The 13,011-nt window shown below is 49.6% G+C and overlaps 1 protein-coding gene across 4 annotated transcripts in view; it reads left to right on the top strand.

Moving 5' to 3' along the window:
* Positions 1-383: 383 nt before the first annotated feature.
* The window catches only part of SLC25A22 (solute carrier family 25 member 22), a 51,132-nt gene continuing 38,504 nt past the window's right edge, over positions 384-13,011 (top strand). For 2 of the 4 annotated variants that reach the window (XM_021555195.2, XM_077784237.1), the window contains exon 1: positions 384-477. The gene's annotated coding sequence lies outside the window, so the exon portion shown is untranslated. Of the gene's footprint in view, positions 478-771; positions 1,142-6,141; positions 6,230-13,011 lie in introns of those variants that run through there. The other 2 variants (XM_077784239.1, XM_077784238.1) reach the window with 2 other exon arrangements.

Below are 13,011 nucleotides of genomic sequence, written 5' to 3'. Positions count from 1 at the left end.
GGTCCAAACGCTTCCTGCGCTCCCAGGCTTGGTGCTGTAACTGCTTCCCTGGGGATCCTGTTCCAGCGCCCAAACACCCACTGGGCGAAGAACCTTTTCCTAATGCCCAACCGAAACCTGCCCTGACACAACTTCAGGCCGTCCCTTCGGGTACGGAGGACAGACTAATCATTTCTGCCCCGCGCGCTGCCGTGCGCCGCCCCGCAAGGCGGCCGTGGGCGCGGCCCGGAGCTGCTCGGGGCACGGCGGGGCGGTCCCGGCACGCCGGGCCGGGGGAGGCGGCGGCGGTCCCCGGGCCCCGGCCGCGTTGCCATGGGGACGCGGCGGCCGCCCCGGCGGGGAGGGACGGGCGGCGGTTCCTGCGCCGAGCGCGGCCGGCGGGGGCAGAGCTGAGTCGGGCCGGGCCGCGCCGCGCAGGAGCTCCGCACCCCGCGCCGCACCGTCCCCGGCCCCGGCGGGAGCCGCCGCCGCCGCCCGGTAAGTGAGGGCACGGCCCTTCGCAAGCCCTCGGGAGGCGCCGCCGCGGGTCCCGACGCCCCTCCTGCCGCCGGGGTGCGGCTCGGCCGTGCTCCCCGGCCTGGCTCCTGCTGCACCGGCCCCACCGCGCTCACCCCGGCCCCTCATCTCAGGGCTGTGCCGGCCGCCCTTGCTGCGCCCCCGGGCCCTGGAGCGCCGTCCCCCCGCCCCGGGGGATGCGGGCTCCCCATGCATCCACCCCCTCCCCGGAGCTGCGGCTCCCCTTGCCCGCCGCCACTTCCCCTCCTCGCCTGGGGGTCTTAGGTCTTCCCAGCCCCTCCCCTCCTTCCCGGGCTGGCTCCTGTGCCTGCGCGGGGGCCCGGGGCTGGCGGCCCCGCTGGCCGTGGTGCGGGCTTGCCCTTGCCGGGCGCGGGGCTGCAGCGCGTCTTCTCTGCCCTGCCCGCGCCAGGGAGATCGCGGCTGACACGTGTCGGCTCCGCCGAGCCTTTAGTGCCCCGGAGCTGCAGCTTTTTATAGTGAAAGCGATTTCTCAGCTTCTCCGGGCTTCTGATTCTCGGGCGATTCGTAGGATTCCCTGACCGCCCCGGTGGCAGCGCAGGTCCTGCGTCTAAGCCCCTCTGAGCTCCTTCCAGACTCTCCTAAGCCAGATCCCTGCCTCTTTGAGGTAGGTCAAGGTTATTGTGCTCTTCACGCACTGGATGGGGAAAGTGGAAATGTGGAAAGACTGTGGGATTTCCTCAAGGTCACCCTGGGAATTGGACCCCAAGCATCCTCTCTCTTGCTGCACCCTCTGCGGCTGCTAGGTGAAGGTGAAGTTGTGGAAATCGGATTTTCCAGTACCCCAGCCTCTTTCCTGCAAGGCTTCTCAGCTTTTAGTTTATATACCTTGCCAGGTGTCAGGGCAGGATCCCAGATATATTTATCTGGCCCAATGTCTTTTAGCTATTAGATGTTTACAGTTAAATAGTGGGTATTTTTACCATAGTATATTAATCTCTGAGAGTCTCGCTGCTGTTAGGGTCTGACTTTGTGGTGCTGCTGCTGTTGGGGTGATATTTGCAGTGATTTTGATTACTGCAAATAACTATGGCTTTGCTTCTCAAGAACTCGCTTCTTGGCAGTGCCAAGCAAAAGGCAGCTGAACTAGAGTGGTACTGATAAGGATGTATCCTGTGGGACTCGGGTGGTGGTTGTCTTCTTGTCCTCTACTTCTGTTTTGCTTTGCAGACTGTTATAAACAAAGGAGTAGGCAAGGTTTAATGGGAGGAGTTCCTCTAACCTCTTCCTCGGAAAATAAACACCGGGATTTAATGAGGGTTTACTCCTTTGAATGTCTTGCCTGTAGAATTTTTAACTGCATGCTGCTACTTGTAGTTGTTCATACAGGTGCAGTTTTTCTACTGGTGCTGTGCTCTTAGGCTCATCCGTTCACCGGGTGCCTGTTGTGGTAAGAAGCATTATGTTTTGGGGTGGTGGCGATCTGTGGCACAGATAGATGGCTGAGATGGAAAAGGGATCAAATCTATGTTGAAAACTGAAGCCCTGCTCTGCTCTGAAGGAAAGTCTGCACCTGTTTGGTGCCCAACAATCGTGTTAATGTCTTACTAGGATGCCAGAGCCATTGAGCATCTTCCTGCTGCCGTTTTAGGAAGGGGTAATGTGCTGTATTAAGTTACTGAAAGGTAGAAATCACTGACAGCCTGTCAAGGCCATTTGCTCCCCTTTTCCTGCCAAGATTTAAATTAGTGGGGGAAATACCTACCTGGCTGGCCAGGGTGACAGCAGCATGTTCATGTGGAAGCAGCTCCCTACTCGCTTGTGTGTCATGTTTTTTCTTGTAGGTCTCTGCCAGAGCACAGGTGTGATGGAGGCATGGTGACTGGTGGTTGGTGTGCCTTAAAACCTGGGAGCCATAGGATTTGGAGCTGTGATAAGGGAAATTTGGGGAAAGTCTTGCTTAGAAGCTGTAAGCATTTCATGTTCCTCTGCAGCTGTTCTTGCGTAACTGTTGTCATCCTGAGAATTGTGAAATAGTAGGAGGGAGAAATTTCCCAGAGTAGGGCTGCTGTGTTTCCAGGTGAGTAAATGTTGTGCCTTGTTTAGCTAGAATAAAATCTCTGTGTAGAGCGAACATCCCTGACCAAGGGCCCAATTCTGCAGATTCCCATGAGAACAGCTTTTCCTTGAAGGTTAAAGCCCAATCTAGGGAACATTGTTGTTTCAGGGTGTGTAATAATAATGCAGTGCTGTGAAAATAGTTAAATATCTTTGGCACTTCTTGAGGAATACACCCAGTGTTGATAGCTGGGTGTGCAGCTGCAGTGTACTACAGTTTGTGCCCTGGATGGGGGAAATGTGAGGAGCGCCGGGAAAGGAGCTGTGACCTGGTGCTGACCCTTTGGATAGCAAAGGGCACAGGGATACAGCAGGAGCTGATGACTCAGCAAGAAGACCCCAGACTGTGTGGGTGCACAGACTGTAAGAGTATAAAAATCCAGGAATGCTTTTGCCTCTCCAGAGGCACCAGGTCAAGCTGGTTTTGTGTCACTGCACCATGATTAAATTACTTGGAGGATCCAGACATCTGAGACTGCTGTGGGAAACCCAGGGCTGAGCCAGTAAGGAAACCCTGTCTATCTGTGTGAGTGTGGGGTGTGCAGGGAGTCAAAAGGGCCACCCATGGGATCACTGGAACCATCTGCTGTGAAGGGACTTTGGTCCCAGCACTGAAAGTCTTGGAATGGAGAGAGTGTGACTGACAGAGTGGCTCCTGGGTGGTCAGACAGGAGAGTTTCTTTAACACATTGTGAGTTATGTCTGAATAATCTGCAGCCAAGAGGCTGTAAGATGGGTGACAGATGAGTTGTTCCTTCTTTCTCAGCAAGGAGTACCTGGGTGTGGAGTAAGGATGCATGGTCTCCATCTCTGGTCCTCCAAAGGGTCAGGCCTTGTGTTTGCTGCTGGGCTGGCAGTTAATTGTTTTACAGATGCTGGCAAGCCTCTGGACTCTCTCCCCACTGTGGAAATAAAATGCTCCTGGAGGGAAATTGCCAGAATCACAGTAGCTACTAGAAGGTGGGATGTCCTTGTGAAATCTGAGGGATGAAAGGCTTGTGTGGTGGGAAGAAAAGTTTAGCATCATTGACCATAACTGCAGAGGGACTCATGTCCCCTGGTGCTGACTAGCAGCAGGTCTGCTTTGTTCCACAACGTGCTTGCTTTTGTCACTTGATCTCTGGTCTCACTTGCAGGCAGGGAACTGCAAATCTTTTGCACTGCCAACTTTCCAGTGCCAGCAAGATGTCTTGCACAGAGTGTATCTCTTAATGACCTGGGCTTATTGGCCTAAAATCATATTGTGCTGTCAGAATGACATAAAAGATATTTGAACTAGGCCCCAAGGGGAAAGGAAAAGGGTTGGAAAAATGCAAAATATTTTTGTTCTGTTAGGAGAGCCTGGGCTGTGGAGATGATGTGTAACCAAACCAGGTTTGGAATGGCTGGGATAAATGATCCCAAGTGCTGCAGTTCATGTGTGTTATCATAGGATGCTAATGCACTGTGAAGGGAGTTTCTACAATTTCCTGTTTTCTAGGCTGTTTTCTAGGCTGTTTCAGAACAGAGGTGTATTTCTTCTAAGCCTGATTTCTTCCTGGTCTTCCTTTTGCACAGTGCCTTTTTTCCCTGTTGTTTTGTTGTTTGTTTGTTTTTGTTGGTTTGGGTTTTTAATCTTTTTGTGTTTTTTGGTTTAGTTTGTTTTGGTTTTTTTGCTTTGTTTCTTTGTTTTTCCGTAGAATGAAATTTCTACACAGCTGATGGCCCATCAGTGGTGTCCCAGTGGCCCATCAGTGGTGTCCCAGTGGCCCATCAGTGGTGTCCCAGTGGCCTGCCAGTGGTGTCCCAGAGCTGAGCACCTTTACTGGAGTAAGTTAATACAGCTCTGGCAGACAGTAGAGCAAATTTAGTTTGCACCAGCTGAGCTTGAGCATCATGTGGGAACCCTCGAGCAATAGGAAGAGTCTTGGTCCCACAGCCTGTTTAGCCTGTCACTTACAAGTTTGTTAATGTCCTGTCAGGCTTCCAGTTGGACCTGTCTTTCTCCCAGCTGCCTCTGCTCTCCTGTTAAAATCTGCAATGCCCTGTAGGAAAAATGTCTGTACTGCCCCTTCTACAGCAACGGTGCAGGATGGGAAAGAATCTGCCTGTTCATAGCATTCTGCCTTCTGCCCTCTGCTACTGCAGGTACATAAGGACTGGTAATTATGCCTTTTACATCCATAATGCATTCTCCTAAATCCTTAACTGTGTTTTCAGGAAATGCAAAAGCCTTCTTTAATACCCATGTTTGTATATTCAGGCTCTCTTAGAAGTGACCAAACATCTACAGTACTGCAGATTGGGAGATACAGAATTGTCAATTACTTATCATGGGAAATGAGCTGGAAATGCTGCCTATTGTAGGCAGTGCATTGTTTTTATTTGTTGCTCTTGAACATGTTGAACACTATGCCTGTGTTCAATGGTGCATTCCTCATAAATGGCTGCATGGACTCCAGCCTTGCTGGAGACAGTTGTCTTGTCTGTCTACAGTGAGACCACAGGAATATGACTGCAAGTGCCTGTTCTCTGCCAGAGAGGTGTCTGAGGTCTAACAGGGCAGTGTGTTTCAGCTTCTCTGGCACCATGATGTAATGTAGCCATCCTCCTTCAGCAAGGCTGAGTCCTCTGGCTGTACCTGCTTGGTTTGGGGACTGTCACTTGGCCATATCCAGCTAACAGTGGCAGCTTGCTAGAGCTAGCACTGTGTTGCTTCAGCTAATCCTAACAGCAGATAAATATTTTTTCCTGTCCACTTCTGTTTGCCTTCCAGCACAGAGATAGCAGGAAGGAGGAGCTGGATTGAGCTGTCCAATGCCCAACTTGGATGGTGCTTTAACCTTGCAATATTGATTGCCTGGTAGTTTGAGTTATTGTGAAGATAAAGTAACAGGAGGTACAAAAGCTTTAGAAAACAAGGCAAAATCACAGACAAACCTAATGAAAAGACCTTGTCACTATGGGTGGTTTGGATTTCTGTCTGGCAGTTTGCTCTTACATATCTGCAAATATAAAAACTTTGAACATTTTGTGTCTTAGGTAGGCTGTCTATGTGGATATGATATGCCTGGGGAAGGCAGAGGCTCCCAGGCAGCGGTGCTTGTTCTGTATCAGAAGGAATTGATGGCTTACTGTTTATTTAATTTATGGGATCTCTGTTGATCATAATTTAGTACAGCTGAATTGGTGAGCTGCTCACAGGAATGCATTCTTATTCTATTTTGTTAAACCTTTTCATAACTGCTACTTGTTCTCATTTAGGTAGTCCTGTTGTGGGTGGGTGACTGCATCTTGTCAAACCTTCCTGTGCCCTGCTCCTTCCTTTCACACTGATGCCGGTGTATGGCGTATCAGGAGACCTGACTGGATTTCTTTTTCTTTCCTGTGTCTGAGGCATTTATCCAGAAGCCAGCAGGAGAGAGGCTGGTTTTGACCCAGCTAGGTTTCCCCAAATAGTATGAATTTGAAGAGCTGGAGATGACTAAGTCATATCAAAGACTGCGCCTGCCCCACCTGGAGTTTTGAATATGTTTGGAGCTCATACTCTCAATTTAAAAGCTGTTCCAGCTATGAGGAGCTTTGCGGACAGGGTGGGGAGAGGGAAGGAGAAGGAAATATTCCCCTCTTATATATGACAGCAATGCTTCTGCACTGGGTGAGTAACTGGCTTGGAGGAGGTGTTTGGGAAGAGAGTTACATGCTTTTCTTTTTTAATTAGAGCACAAGGATAGGGGACTTCCAGCAAATTATATTAGTAGGAAAGCGATGCTGTATAAGTCAGCAATTGGTTTGGATCAAGCCAGAAAGAAGTTCAGTAGCCATGTTTTTTTATTTTCTGAATTCAACTGCAGCTTTCAGTGAGCCTTTTTGTTTTGACCAGGGGCTGTGCTGTGTGGTGTGAGAGCTCCAGGCTGGATGAGTGTTGGCTTCTGTGTGGATAAGTGCCTGAATAGAGCTGTAGCATGTGGTGTGCTTGATGGTCTGGGCCAGTCCATCTTCATTTCTGCTGTTGCTGCATCTCTGTCCTTGTCACTGTGGTGCCTGACACCCTACTGCCCTTAATGGGTGTGGAGAAAAGGGCAATTCCCTGTTGCCTGATGGGTCTGATGGGATGGAAACACCTTCTTCAAGGCCATGTGTGGACTGGGAGTATGTTTGGTGCTCTGTTCAATGCTGTTCTCTTTGCTTTGTGATAGTTAGGGATTTATAAAAAAGAAGAAATTGTGTTTTAGGGACAGGCTGTGTGGGGAGCTGACTGTGAATTTGGGTCCTGCTTTCTCCTTTGCTACAGATTTAGGGTGTGACCTGGGGTAAGCAGTACGTCTCTGATCCTTTCCCTTGCAATGCAAAGGGAAGAGCAGTACTCCAGGAGTTTGCCCCTTACAATGGCCATGGCAGCTGTTGCAGAAAGTATGATCTGATGTAGTAAATGGTCTCTTCTTATAGGTGTTCCACCTTCCTTTTTCAGTGTGTGTTGGCTTTCTCAAGGATAGCAGTACTAGCTTCCTTTTCCATGCCCTGGGCAAGCCAAGCTCTTCTCTGTAAGGCAACAGAAGCACTTGCAGTTTTATTAAAGGACATAAAATTCATTGTGTTGGCCCTTCCCCTTTCTCCTGAACTATCCCACTGGCTTTATTAGCAGCTAAATGTGTGCATGACCTGAGCAGCTGTCATCTTTTTGATGCCCTTTTTTATTTTTTGCAGAACTTACAAGGTAGATTCTGTGATGCCTCACACTGGTTCTTCAAAAGTAATGGAGAGCTTGAAGGAAATAACTTGGATACTGAAGTGATAAGCACTGCAGAAATGCCAGACACTATATAAACAACTAAACTCAGCCCCCGGCCCTTCCCAAAAGAAGGATGATTTGCAGAAATACTTCAACAGATGGTCTGAATTTGGCTTTGGAAAGGGGGGAAGAAATGCCAGGTCGCTGCTGAGCTGTGTGTGGGCGCGAGCCTGCGTGCAGCGCGTTCCCTGCCAGCGCGCTCGGGAGGCTGAGCCGGCTGCTGGCACGGCCCCCGCGCTCAGAGGCACCTGCACGCCGCTGACTCGGGCTCTGGCTCTGCCGGGGCCGTGCCGAGCAAGGTCCTGTTTGCCCTGTGCTGAGGTTCAGCTGTGCCCGCTCCTCAGGCTGCTCTGGTGGAGGTGAGCCATGGGCACTTTGCAGGCACACAGGGTCAGTTCGGGGGAGAGAGGCTGCAGAGCTGCTGTGCAGCTTGTGAGATCTTGCTTGGCACATGGCTGAGATTGTAGGAAGGCCGTAGGGTCATCTGACACTGAGTTGTCCCTGGTGCTGGTGCAGTGTCCTGGACCTCTGTCAGTGCAAATTGAGGTGGTGTGGAGCTGAAACAAATGGATCAGCTGTGGTAAAGGGCATGTACTGTTTGGACATGCCTGTGTATACATGTGAGCTGGCAAACTTGCTGGCAGCTTGAAATGGCATAGGAAAGGGTTTACTTGTCATGGTTGGGAACACTGATGAACTCTGGCAGAGCTGGCTGCTGTGGCCAGCTCTGCCACGGTTTCTCTTCCTCTCTCCAATGAGATTACTGCTCTTGCAGGGGAGGGAGAACATGTTTCCCCCAGAGTGCTGCATCTTGAGTGGGCTCTGCTCTGGGGCAGGCAGGTTCCCATGTCACTTGTCACATCTGACTCCAGTTGGATTTTGGATTGGAGCCCAGAAGTCCTTGCCCAAGGACCTCTGGAGCAGAACAGTGTGTCTAGTTCCTGTATTGCCAAACTGTTGCTAGTCTTCCAGGGCAAGGTGTCTGTTCCACTGCTCACTGGCATGAGAATTCCATGTGTCTGCTGCTGCCTGCTGTTGCTGCCATGCACTCTTTGTGAGACAGAGTTGGTAACTAGAGCAGAGTTCTGAGGTACCTTTCAGAAGTGTTTTTCATTTGGAAACTTTTTGAAAACAGGTCTAATACTCATGCAGTGCAAGATGAATTGCTTCCCTGTGGATGTATCCACAGGTAAATCCTTGTGGATACATCTGTCAGGTCGCAGCATTGCCCTGCGCATATGGAGTAGCCAGGTGAGACATCTGATATTCAGAGAATGACTTTCCAAGTTTGATGTACTTCACTTTTTCATCTTTTCCCTTTCTTGTGTTACTCATCTCCCTGCACTCTGTTTAGGTGAGCAGGACTAGATGGGTTTTCATTTCCCTGTAGCCTCCAAAATGCATTGTCTTCATGCTGGGAATGCCTTGCCTGCCTTGCAGCCTGCTGATTCACAGCACTCTGGGTGAGCAGGGAGCTGGTGAATGGATTATGCCACAGACTCCTGAGCCATCAGATGGTGGTTGCAGTCCCCTTGACTATTCTTCTGCTTGTCACAAAGTGTGTATGAGTTTCCCTGGAGGAGCTGCTAACCTCTTCAGAAGCAACAGGACCCATGTGGGGCTGCTGATGTGCATTTAACAAGGAACCATTTTACTGTGATCTGAATAGTTTTGGTGTAAGCAAAGCAGCTGAGGTGGGAGGTGAGAAGGGCTGTTGGCAATGCAGGAGGGGAGCAATTGTGTTCACGTAACAAAGGGACTGGCAGCAGCAATGTCCGGTGGCTGAGAGGCAAGGAATATTGACTAACATGACATTTAAGTGGCATTTCATCTACTGCACTGGGAGCACTAGTAAGATTCTGCCTTTGGCGCTGAGAATTAATAGGCCTTCTTCTTCAGAGGGGTTTCTATCTGCTGTTGCAAAGTGTTTGGAAGGCTGGGAAATGTCCTTTTGTTATCCTGTCAATTCTCCATGTCTGGTCTCTTGTACAAAAGGCCTTGGCTCTAGTAGGCAGCTGAGCTTGCAGCCTGTACACCAGTGAAGGCATGCTTATGTGGTAGCTCTTGCTTGATGCTTCTCTGTCACCTTGCCTTAGGTGGAACCTAGCTCCTGACTCCAAAGGGTTATGCAGGAAGGATCCATACTTTCATGCCCTGAGGTCCTTCTTCATTCATCTTGACATTTTAGCATTGGTTCCCATGTCATGGCTGATGCTCTCAGTGCACTGTGGCTTTGCTACAGGGATGGCATGCGGGGTTTATGGGATGCTTTGCAGTTCCAGCCAACAGTCCCTCTTTGGGACGCTTGAGTGACAGCTGTCACAGGGCTCTGGGTTATTAGGCCTTTTAAATAATTTTGTTAAGGGCCCAGAAGCTCTTATCTCCCAGGTTTCCCTGGAGGGATTCTTGTTCTGTTTTATTGTTGTATATTGGTTTACTTTATCAGTGCACTCAGCAAGCTGCTGCAGGCCGCTGCCAAGAGGAGCAGCCCTGCTTCCACTCTTGCCTCTCTCTGCTTATGTCAACAAAAGCATTTGTATGTTCACAGCTCTGTGTGACCTGGGAATAGGCCTGGTCCAAAGTGAGTTCTTTGTGTTGCTGGGGGAAGGAAGAACAATAGTCTGAAGTTCTGCTGGGACAAGTGGTTGAGTAACCACAGTCTCTGCTAGGAAAGTAAATTATGTGGCATTTTCCAGGGGCTAAAAATCCCTGGTACTGTTCCCTTCATGAAAATCTTTGCACCTTCTCCGCCAACACACCGTCAAGACTGCACCGAGCCTGTACCAATGCCTCTTTTTGCAGGAAAAATGGTGTTGTCATTCCCTTCCACAGCACTGGCTCTCACCTGGTGCCTGGCTGTAGATTCTCTCTGTTGCAAAGAGACAACATCATGCCTTTATAACACTTGAAGTTTACATGGCATAGCAGCTCAGAGAAAGGTGGTGGCTTTTCACATCTGTTAGGAGTGGCCCTAAGATGTGCTGCCTGATGCATCCAGTATAGAACAAGTGATAAAGAGACAGGGAAGAAAAACCCAACACCTTTGCTTTGCTGCAGCACAGTCCCCTAGTGCTTACAGGAAAAGCACAGCCTTCAGAAAGTACTTGGTGAGCCTCTGTCCTTGGAGGTGCCAAGAAATATGACCAAGTTCCTCTCCTTTTCCTTTCCTTCCCTTGCATGCCAGGAAGTGGTGACAGTTCCTAGCAGACACCTCAGTGTGAACATAGCTGATGCTGAGCCTTATTCTTCAGGGGTGACAGAGGTTAGGGATCTGCTTACCCTTGGGCTGGAGGGATAGGAGGCTGCTCTCTGAGCATATCTGAACCTTGCTGGGATTGCGTGTCTCTTTCCTGCTGTCTGTTGCTTCTCCCTGCTACAGCCTGTCCTGTTTCTGAAGGTTCTGTTTCCATTTTGATATGGGGGATGCAACTGTCCCTTCTGCCTGCCTCCATTGCCAGATAGGTTTAGGGAGTGTGTTGGGATTGCCTAACTTGGTTAAGGTCCCAGTGCAGGCTCTGCATGCTGCCTGTCTGGCTGAGCTGTCGTGGCTGACTTTGGGGCTGGGGAGGAGATGGGGCTGTATGAGGAGCATTACATGGCTGGATGATGGGTGACTTGGAGCCCTTGGTGCTTCTCCAGGGCTTGAGGCTGCTGCTGCCATGTGGTACTGTGGGAAGGGGACTGCCAGCAGGGTCCCAGGCTCACAGTCCCAAAGCAGCTGAGTGTCATCCCAAGGCTTGTGATGTGCTCTGGGCCACAGGGAAAGGAAGAGACAAGCTGGCTGGCCCTTTGGAGAGAGGATTCTGTCTGTCATTGCACCAAGGGCTGGGTGAATGAGCAGGGATTTTGCACATTAGCCAGGCAGCAGTTGGGCTGAGTGAGCCGTAGGGTGCCAGCCGTTCCCATGCTCCTCCAAAAGCTGTGTCAAGGCAAGTACTCTCCAGTGTCTCAGCTATTATGAAAAAACCTGCGTTTGCTGCACCCTTCTCTCCCTTTGCCCTCAGGGCATGCTGGGCTTGTTTGAATTAATGTAATTAGCACATGCCTTATTAGCTCACTATGGCACAAAGAACTCATGTATATTTGTAGCCAGGTTAAGCAGCCCCTATTAATTTAATAACTGTGTCCTCCTTAGTGCATAGCAACAGTTAATCACTGGTGGTGACTCAGGACCAGCCAGTATGGAGGAAATTTGGGCGAGGTGTGTATGTGTGCGGTTCTCTTTTATTGTGTTGTATTTGTATTAATGGGCAGAGCTGTGAAGGGAATTAGCAGTGGGTGCAGTAGATGGAAGGGAACTTTCGGTGCAGGTTTACTTAATCAGTCCTGGCTATTTCCTGTGCTCTATGCTGTCGGTAGAAAAGGATCTGTAGAATGAATCAGCGAAATATGACACAGACTGGGAGGCAGAAATTTACAGAAATAAACTTTAGCAACCCACGCTTGAACTATGCTCCAATCAGGTTATATGCTAGGCACTGATAGTAATTTTGCTTCATTGTCTACCCTATTTCCCCTTGGTGATTTTGAGGCAAAGGAAGTGGCTAGTGTATTCTGGTGCTGCTCGTATTTGAGACTGCAAAAGAGCAAGGTTCTTGTAAAAGGACAAAAATAGTTGCAAGTAATTTTATTTGCTGCAGCACTGTGGTCCTTGGTTCCTTTTACTATTCTGGGTCTTGCCATGCACAGCACTTAGCTGGGTCCCTTGAAATGCTGCCAGGATGTTTGCCACCAGATGTTTGGGGGGTTTGTTTTCGTTTTGTTGTTTGGTTGTTTTTGGGATTTTTTTTCCTTTTTTTACAGAAGCTGCATGTTATGGTTTGTGCTCCACCACTCTGGAATGATGCAGACTGTGAGTCCAGGGTGGTTATCTGTATCTGTTCTGCATGTGGGATAGTAAAGTCCTACACTGATTCTAAAACTAGTGAGTTAAGCATTTTGGGGGCTTTTTTCAGCCAAGACCACAATGCATGCACATGAGACTTCCTGCATTTCTTCTCCCCCCTTCTTCAATAATCACAGGTCGTGCTCTTTGTGATAAGCCTAAGCTGGGAGGAGGAGCAGGAAGAATGGTACTGGAAAGCTGTTCTGTGCTTGTGCTGTTTTGGTCAGGTTTCCTACAAGTAACAGGGTGAGATGCAGGTGTCCTGCCTCTCCTAGTCCCTCTTTTTATTTTACCTGTTTGCTGTTTCTGCCTAGTATGCTTGGGCTTGCAAGGCCTGAATTGTTCTTGGCTATCATGAGCCTGTGCAGGAGCATCACTGAGAAGATGAAGTTCTTACAGTCAAAGAGACAACAAAACCCCAATGAAATGGGACCAAACTGTGTATGTACTTGTAATAATGTGCCCTCTTGTTGCATCTGGCAGGGGACCAAGTCCCCAGGCTCCAGCAGAGTCGGTGAGTTCTGGCCTGCATCTCTGCTGAGAGCCTGGACTTCCTTGGGAAACACAGAAGGAAAACAAATCTAAGATCTCCATGGAGTGACCAGGGATGCACACAAGTCTTGCTGCAGCAGATTGAAGTAGATAAATTTAACTTTTTCTTTCTTAGAGCCTGTTCTCAGGAGAGCTCAATGTTTTAATGAAGGCTCTGTGAGTGGTGCGTGGGGTGAGGATCTGCAGGGGTGCCCACGTGTGGTTCCTAGCA

This window comes from Lonchura striata, chromosome 6, assembly GCF_046129695.1.
Source record: "Lonchura striata isolate bLonStr1 chromosome 6, bLonStr1.mat, whole genome shotgun sequence".
In the NCBI taxonomy this organism is placed as follows: domain Eukaryota; kingdom Metazoa; phylum Chordata; class Aves; order Passeriformes; family Estrildidae; genus Lonchura; species Lonchura striata.
This window is presented reverse-complemented; position numbering and strand designations above follow the sequence as displayed.